We start from the raw sequence: 9445 nt of genomic DNA, 5'->3' as shown, positions 1-9445 counted from the left end.
TTACTTTCTTGTTGTTGATCCCATTGTACATATGGAGATACTTTGATGGAATTGTCAGCGGAAGTTTTCAGCGGAGTTGTAATTCTCTGGGGATCCTTACGGGCGAAATTTTCCATGGGGGAATTATCACCAGGAGAAATTCTCCATGAGAAATTTCCCAGGAGAAATTTCTGGGGGAGAAACTTTCCAAGGCAAGTGGAGGGGTATTTTCCACACAGGATCAGAAACTAAATGAAAACAAGTCTTTCTTCAAATAAAAGTGTGCTAAGGAGTATATTTCAGCCAGAACTATAAGCAAAAAATTTTCGGGGAAGAATTTTGCAGTAGGGATGGAGATGTCCGGGGTTAATATCCCGGCGGAAGAATTTTACATGGGAGGAACTTTATATAGTGAAATTTTTCGTGGGGAAATTTCCACAGAGGGGTGGATTTCCTGCGATTATCTGAAAAATGATCAGAAAAAAAAACAAGTCTTTTCTACCGAAAGTAAAGAGTGACATTAAAACTTAAAATGAACAGAAATTATTCTGTATATTACGTGGGCTACTCCCACCTTAATACCCCCCCCCCTCTCTACGCTAATGTTTGACCTTTTGAGTAATTTTTCAAGAACGATTCTTGAAACACAAGTGCCTTGTAATTGAAAAAACACCTTTTTTAAAAGTTCTTAAAAATATTTTACCTTGAAGAGAGGGGTATTGAGGAAGGGGCAGCTCTTCTAATATAAGGAATAATTTCTTTTCGTTTTAAGTTTTAATGTTGCTCTTTACTTTAAGTAGAAAACTTATTTTTTTCATTTAATGAATGAAAGAGTGATAAAATTACAATTTATTTTTTACTTTCGACCAAGGCACATCGTGTAGAAAGGGTTGTCGTTGAAACTTCAAAAGTGACTCGATTGTAGATTGAAAGCTGCAATGCCTTTTCTAAGAATCATAATTGATTGGAGGGCGAACAGCCTCCTCCCCTGCCCGTCGTTTTCCCAAATATGTCCAATCAAAATTTTGAGATTGAAATTTTGTTCAGCATATTTGAAAGGTCCAATACATATGTTTTTTGTGGATGACCCCCCCCCCCCCAAAAAAAAGATTAAGGGCAAGGGCTACGAGTTATCCTAGTTTCCCATTATTAACAGATAAGATTTCTATGGAAGGAAGGGCCTTATAAACTTTGAAGGGGGCTCACTGGATTGAAAATCAGTAGTTCTAGTGCCATTTTTATGAGTCAGAAGTGGCCAGAGGCAAACAAGCCACCCCTCCACCCACGTCTTATTTTCCCCAGATGCATCCAACAGAAATCTTGAGATTGTCATTTTGTTAAAAATGGTCCAAAGAACATATAATAATGCCATCGTCGATGATTCAACCCCTAATACCCCTGGGACAAGGGTTGTAATTTATGTCCCTGGGGCATATAAGGTTTTACGGACTGGGTTGTCGTATAAACTTCAGATGGGGCTAATTTGATAGAATTTTAATGCCTTTCATAAGAGTCAAAAGTGATTTGAAGACAAGCCCCCCCCCTCCCGCGCCTATCATTTCCGAAAACCAGCATCCAATCAAAATTTGTAGACATCTGTTTTATTCAGCATTGTTGAAAGTTCCAGTAACTATGCCTTTGGAGATGTCACCCCCCCCCCCTGATTGAAGGGCAACCCAGCTTACCTAGCGCTCTGCAACGTCGCTTGACTCCTGCCAGAGGGCCATGGCGCCCCTGGAAATTTAGGACTATAAAGTAATTATAAGGAAACCAAAGGAAAGAGAAAAGAAAAGGGAAAAACCATGGAAAAATGTGCGTTGCCCCGTTTTTGGCTGCCTACCAATAGATTTCGACCCTTAGTAAGGAAAACATAAGTTCTGATTTGTGACTGCGTGACCCTTTTAGAGTTTTCCAGAAACATTTTTTCTTTATGATTTGATTGGAGAAACAAAAAAAATCAATCAAATTCTTCATACCCTTCATAGTAATGAATTGTAACTAAATAACGATCCTTGTAAGTAAATAACGAAAGTATAAGAGCCTAACTTTTGATAACATTAAATCAAAGAATCAGCTTTTTATGGTGACTCTAAATATGTATTTGTTTATTAGTAATTAGTACAATTATTAGTATACAAGAAAGTTTGTATACTTATTGAAAACAAGTTAATAAGGGCATTTTCGATAAAAAAAAAAAAAAAATATGCCGCCGAGTTTTGACTGCATTGCAAGGGTACCCATGAGCTAATATATGAAGCTACCATAATCAGAAATGTATCGAACATTAGAAATAATCCGAAATGTGAACGGACTGCTGGAAATTTCTGTATTTTCCCCCTGAACGGAAGCGTTTTTTGTGTTTTATTATAATTTTTTTTCCAGGAGTGATTGTATTTATCTAGTTTTCATTTTGAAAAAGATTAAATTTTTTACAGTTATGAAGCATAAAGTTTTTAAATGTATTAGGTTTTCGTATTTAAAATACCAAATTAAAAATATTGAATAAAAAAATTTTATTTGATTTTCTTCATCTTAGCTTTAATGTTCTAATTTGAACAAACTATTTTGATAATGCATTACTTTTTATAAATACAGAGTAGTCTAAAGGGATTAAATATTTAGGTGTTTGATAACCAAGTTCAATATTTTCGATATTGTTAAAAAATATCCGTCCAACACTTCGGCATTCTTCAACAGAACTAAGGAGCTTGTCCATTAAAATGTAGTTTTTAATGCATCTTGTAGGAAGAAGCATAAAAAAGTACTTTTTTATGTATCTCATTTCGTAGGAAGATGAGTCTTAAGCTCCCACAAGTAGTTTTTTACTGTTTACATGTTTTTATGACTTTTGTGCTTTCGAACTAGTTCATTCTGTATGGATGTACCAAATGAATCTTTTTGTTTGCATTATATTCGATGTTAACTGACCACTTTGAAAGAGGTTTTCAAGTCGTAAAAAAACTAGTTTCTGAAATTTCAAGATGGACATATTATAGACAAAATACGGACATAATTTGGCTGAAAAGGACACATTTTTGGATGCTCAAGGGACATATTCATTGACCCAAAAGTTGGCAACTCTGTACCTGACATTCAATCAGATAACAGCCTATCTTTGTCTTTACTTTCTAAAACCTTTTGTTTGTGCTTTTTTCTTGGTTTCCATTGAAAGGAATAACCACAATACTCCTATTTCGTCTTCCAATCGAAATTCATTTGCTTATGAGCGTTTTTAATCTCTGTGCCACAGTATGCATCCTTAAGGGTAAGCTTTCGCTTTGAAAAAGTCCACTCAAAAGGTGTCAATTTCTTATATATTTGTTATACCTCTGGAAAATTGTCATGGGTCAAGCCTAAGCTGAAATATCAGATAAAGGGTAATAAATCTTTATCCCCTGGTTCCTTTGACAAGACACCTGCTATAGTCAATTATCCAAATACTGTGGTTCGGAGGTATCATACAAAAGAAGCATCTTGGCAAGAAACGAAAGGGCTAGAGAGCACGCAATTCTAACAGCCAACAGATACATATTTCTTGGTTAACTTTTTAACGGCATATTTTGCAAACCCACAAGTTCACGAAATGTACCTGGCAGGGTTGCCCCCTCCCCTTTATGCTAAATTTGTTATTGCTAGCTCCATTAATTAATGCGTCATCTTGTGACCTCTGAATGAATTCCCAAGAAATATTTTGAATCTTCAGGAATTTTAAAAATCACCAAGAGTGTTACCACATTTTCTATAAAAACCCTATAAGACCCCAAGCCATAACTTACAACCCTTGCCCTGAGGGCCGGGGGATTTCTTATCCTCAAAGACATAATTGCGAGACTTTTCTGATAAGTCTTTTCAAAATGGCTATATCAAAATTTTGATTGGAAGTGTTTGCAGAAATGATAGGCGTGGAGGGGAGTATTTGCCCTCTGATCACTTTTGACTAATGAAAAAGGCACTAATCCTCTCAATTTCCAATCGAATGAGGCCTTTTTGAAGCTTCTAAGACAGAACTTTCTATAAAAACGTAATATGCCCCAAGTGCTTAAAATGCAACCTTGTCCTGAGGGCTATGGGGGGAGCTCAAAGACATAATTTCCAGACCTTTCAACTAAGTTGAACAAAAAAGCCATATCAAAATGTTGATCGGAATTGTTTGGGGAAATGATGGGCATGGGGGGGGGGGGTGATTCTCCCTCCGATTACTTTCGACTATTGAAAAGGGTAGTAATCCTCTCATTTTTCCAATCGAAAGAGCCCTTTTTAAAGTTTTACGACAACACTTTCTATAAAACACTTTATGTCCCCAGGGCATAACTTACAACCTTAGCCCTTAGGGCTGTGGAGGGTTGTCATACTCAAACAAATAATTTCCAGACCCTTCAACTACGTTCGACAAAATAGCTATAACAAATGTTCATCGGAAGTGTTTGGGGAAATGATGGGCATAGGGGGGGGGCATTCGCCCTCCGATCGCTTTTGACTATTAATAAGGGCATTAGCCCTCTCAATTTCCAACTTAATGAGCCCTTCTTGAAGTTTCTACGACAAAGCTGGCAAAGAGCTAATTTCCAGAGCTTTCAACTATGTTGAACAAAACGTCTATATCAAAATTTTGATTGAATGTGTTTGGGGAAATGGTGGGCGAGAGAGGGGCGGTAGTTGCCCTCCAATCACTTTTGACTATTAAATAGGGCATTAGCCCTTTCAATTTCCAATCGAATGATCCCTTCTTGAAGTTTCTACGACAACGCTTTCTATAAAACCTTATAAGCCCATAGGGCATAAATTACAAACCTTGCGCTGAGGGTTGTGGGAGGAGTGTCATCTTCAAAAACGTAATTTCCACACTTTTCACAAAAATGGCGATCTCAAATTTTTATTGGATGTTTTTGGGGGAAATGGTGGACGTGGGAGGGGTGTTAGGTCTCCACCAATCACTTTTGACTTTTAAAAAGGGCACTAGCCCTTCGAAATTTCTATTACAACGCTCTCTATAAAAACCTTATATGCCCCTAGGTCATAACTAACAACCCTTACCATGAGGGTTATGTGTGTGTGTGTGTGTGGGGGGGGGGGGGGTTATTATCCTCAAACACATAATTTCCAGAACTTTCAACTACGTTGAAAAAAATAGCTATCTCAAATTTTGATTGGATGTGTTTCGGGAAATGGTGGACGCAAGAAGAGGTTAGTTAGCCTTCAATCAGTTTCAACTAGCCTATTAAAAAGCGCAATTGCCCTTTCAATTTCCAATTCAATAAGCCTTTTTTCAAGTTTCTACGACAACATTTCCTATAAAAAAAACTTATATTCCCCCAGGGCAAAACTTACAACCATTGCCTTGAAGGCTGTGGAGGGGGAGGGGGTTGTCATCCTCAAAAACCTAATTTCTAGAACTTTTATATACGTTGAACGAAATGACTTTCTTAAAAATTTGATTAGATGTGTTTCAGGAATTGGTGTGGGTGTGAGAGGGGGATTAGTTGCCCTCCAATCACTTTCGACTATTAAAAAGGGCACTAGCCCTTTCAATTTCCAGTCAAATGAGCCCTTTTTGTAGTCTCTACGAAAAAGCTTTCTATAAAACCTTATATGCCCAAAGGGCATAAATTACAACCCTGGCCCTGAGGGGTTTTGGGGGTTTGTCATCCTCAGAATCATAATTTCCGGAACTTTCAACTACGTTGAAGAAAATGCCTATATCAAAATTTTAATTGGATGTGTTTGGGGAAACGGTGAGCGTGAGAGGGGGCTTAGTTGCTCTCCAAAACCCTTTTGACCATTAAAAAGGGCACTATCCCTTTCAATTTTCAGTCAAATGAGCTTTTTTTAAGTTTCTACCACAAAACTTTCTATAAAAACCTTATATGGCCCCAGGGCATAACTTACAACCCTTGCCCTGAGGGCTCTTAGGGGGTAATCATCCTCAAAGACATAATTTCCAGAACTGTTAACTACGTGGAACAAAATGAATATCTCAAAATTTTTATTGCATGTGTTTGGGTAAATGGTGGGCTTGAGAGGGAGGTTAGTTGCCTTCTATTTACTTTCAACTATTAAGAAGGGCACTAGTCCTTTCAATTTCCAAACGAGTGAGCCCTTTTTAAAGTTTTAGGACAACAATTTCTAATAAAAACCTTATATGCCCCAGGGCATAACTTACAAACCTTGCCCTGAGGTCTGTAGGGGGAGTTTCATCCTCAAAGACATAATTTCTGGACCTTTCAACTACGTTGAACAAAACATCTATCTCATAATTTTGTTTGTTGGTGTTCGGGAAAATGGTGGACGTGAGAGTGGGGTTAGTTGCCCTCTAATCACTTTCGACTATTAAAAAGGTCACTAGCCCTTTGAATTTTCAATCGAACGAGCCCTTTTTCTACGAAAAAACTTTCTATAAAAACCTTTTATGCCCCCAGTTCATAACTTACAACTCTTGTCCTGAGGGGTTTGGGGGGTTGTCATCCTCAAAAACCGAATTTTCAGAACTTTCAACTACGTTGAAAAAAAAGAGCTATCTCAAAATTTTGGATTGTATGTGTTTGGGGAAATGGTGGGCGTGAGAGGGGGGTTAGTTGCCCTCCAATTACTTTCGACTATTAAAAAGGGCACTACCCATTTCAATTTCTAATCGAATTAGATCTTTTTGAAGTTTCTATGACAACACTTTCTATAAAAATCTTATATGCTCCCAGGGCATACTTTAAAACCCTTGCCCTTAGGGATGTGGCTGTGGGGGGGGGGGGGTACAATCCTTAAAGATCTAATTTCCAAAACTTTCAACTACGTTGAACAAAATGGCTATCTAAAAATTTGGATTGGATGTATTTGGAGGAAAGGTGGGCCTAAGAGGGGGGTTAGTTGCCCTCCAATCACTTTCGACTATTCAAAAGGACACTAGCCCTTTGAATTTCCAATCAAATGAGCCCTTTTTCAAGTTTCTACGACAAAGCTTTCAATAAAAACCTTATATGCCCCTAGGGCATAACTTATACCCATCGCCCTGAAGACTAAGGGGGGGGGGGGAGTGTCCAGCTCAAAGATATAATTTACACAACTTTCAACTGGGTTGAACAAAATGGATATCTCAAAATTTTGATTAGATTTGTTTGGGGAAATGGTGGGCGTGGAAGGGGCGTTAATTGCCTTCAAATCACTTTCGACTATTAAAAAGGGCATTAGCAATTTCCATTTCCAATCGAATGAGCCCTTTTGGAAGTTTCTACGACAATACTTTCTATAAAAACCTTATATGCCCCCAGGGCATAACTTGCAACGCTTGTGTCATCCTCAAAGAACTAGTTTCCAGACTTTCAACTAAGTTGAACAAAATGGTTATCTCAAAATTTTGATTGGATGTATTTGGGGAAAAGATCGGCATGAGAGGGGTTTAGTTGCCCTCCAATCAGTTTCGACTGTAAAAAAGCGCACTTGGCCTTTGAATTTCCGATGGAATGAGCCCTTTTTGAAGTTTCTACGACAAAGCTTTCTATAAAAACCTTATATGCTTCCAGGACATAACTTACGACCCTTGCCCGTAGGGCTGTGGGCGGGGAGGGGGGGGTGTAATCCTTAAAAACCTAATTTCCAAAACTTTCAACTACGTTGAACAAAATGACTATCTAAAAATTTTGATTGGATTTGTTTGGGGAAAAGATGGGCGTCTGGGGGGGGGGGGGTAGTTGCCCTTCAATCACTTTCGACTATTAGTAAAAAGGGCACTATCTATTTGAATTTCCAATCAAATGAGCTCTTTTTCAAGTTTTTACGACAAAACTTTCAATAAAAACCTTATATGCCCCCAGGGCTAAATTTATAACCCTTGCCCTGAAGACTGGGGGAGGGGGAGTGTCCTGCTCAAAGATATAATTTCCAGAACTTTAAACTGCGTTGAACAAAATGGCTATCTCAAAATTTTGATTGGATTTATTTGGGGAAATTGTGGGCGTGAAAGGGGCGTTAGTTGCCTTCAAATCTCTTTCGACTATTGAAAAGGGCACTAGCAATTTCCATTTCCAATCAAATGAGCCCTTTCTGAAGTTTCTACAACAATGCTTTCTATAAAAACCTTATATGCCCCCCAGGGCATAACTTAAATCCCTTGCTCTGAGGTCTGTGGGGGGGGGGGGGTTGTCATCCTCAAGGACCTAGTTTCCAGAATTTTCAACTACTATGAACAAAATGGGTATCTCAAAATTTTGATTGGATGTGTTTGGGGAAAATATTGGCGTGAGAGGGTGGTTAGTTGCTCTCCAATCACTTTTTACTGTTAAAAAGGGCACTAGCCCTTTGAATTTCCAATCGAATGAGCCCTTTTTATAACCCATAGAACTTACTACCCTTGCCCTGAGGTCTGTGAGGGGTGTCCCCCTCAAAAACATAATTTCTATCTGGAAATCAACTACGTTGGACAAAATGGCTATCTCAAAATTTTGATAGGATGTGTTTGGGGAATTGGTGGGCGTGGGAGGGGTGTTAGTTTTCCTCCGATCACTTTTGACTATTAAAAAGGGCACTAGCCCTTCGAAGTTTTCGAAGTTTCTGTGACAACGCTCTCTATAAAAACCTTATATGCCCCCAGGGCATAACTTACAACCCTTGCCCTGAGGGGTGTTTGTGTGTGTGTGTGGGGGGGGGGGTTATTATTCTCAAACACATACTTTCCAGAACTTTCAACTACGTTGAAAAAAATAGCTCTCTCATATTTTGATTGGATGTGTTTTGGGAAATGTTGGGCGTGAGAAGGGGTTAGTTGCCCTTCAATCTTTCTCGACTAGCCTATTAAAAAGGGCCCTTGCCCTTTCAATTTCCAATTGAATCAGCCTTTTTTGAAAATTCTACGACAACATTTTCTATAAAAAAAAACTTATATACCCCCAGGGCATAACTCACAACCATTGCCTTGAAGGCTGTGGATGGGGAGGGGGTTGTCATCCTCAAAAACCTAATTTCCAGAACTTTCACATACGTTGAACAAAATGACTATCTTAAAATTTTAATTGGATGTGTTTCAGGAATTGGTGTGGGTGTGAGAGGGGGATTAGTTGCCCTCCAATCACTTTCGACTATTAAAAAGGGCACTAGCCCTTTCAATTTCCAGTCGAATGAGCCCTTTTTGAAATCGCTACGAAAACGCTTTCTATAAAACCTTATACGCCCGGAGGGTATAACTTACAATACTGGCCCTGATAGGTTTGTCATCCCCAGAATCATAATTTCCGGAACTTTCAGCTGCGTTGAATAAAATGCCTATCTCAAAATTTTAATTGGATGTCTTTGGGGAAACGGTACGCGTGAGAAGGGGGTTAGTTGCTCTGCAAAACCCTTTCGACCATTAAAAAGGGCAATAGCCCTTTCAATTTCCAGTCAAATGAGCTTTTTTGTAAGTTTCTACGATAACACATTCTATAAAAAACCTAATATGTCCCCAGGGAATAACCTACAACCCTTGCCCTGAGGGCTCTAAGGG

Source organism: Artemia sp. Qi Xiang Cuo, chromosome 16 (assembly GCF_049724085.1).
Source record: "Artemia sp. Qi Xiang Cuo chromosome 16, ASM4972408v1, whole genome shotgun sequence".
Taxonomy (NCBI): domain Eukaryota; kingdom Metazoa; phylum Arthropoda; class Branchiopoda; order Anostraca; family Artemiidae; genus Artemia; species Artemia sp. Qi Xiang Cuo.
This window is presented reverse-complemented; position numbering follows the sequence as displayed.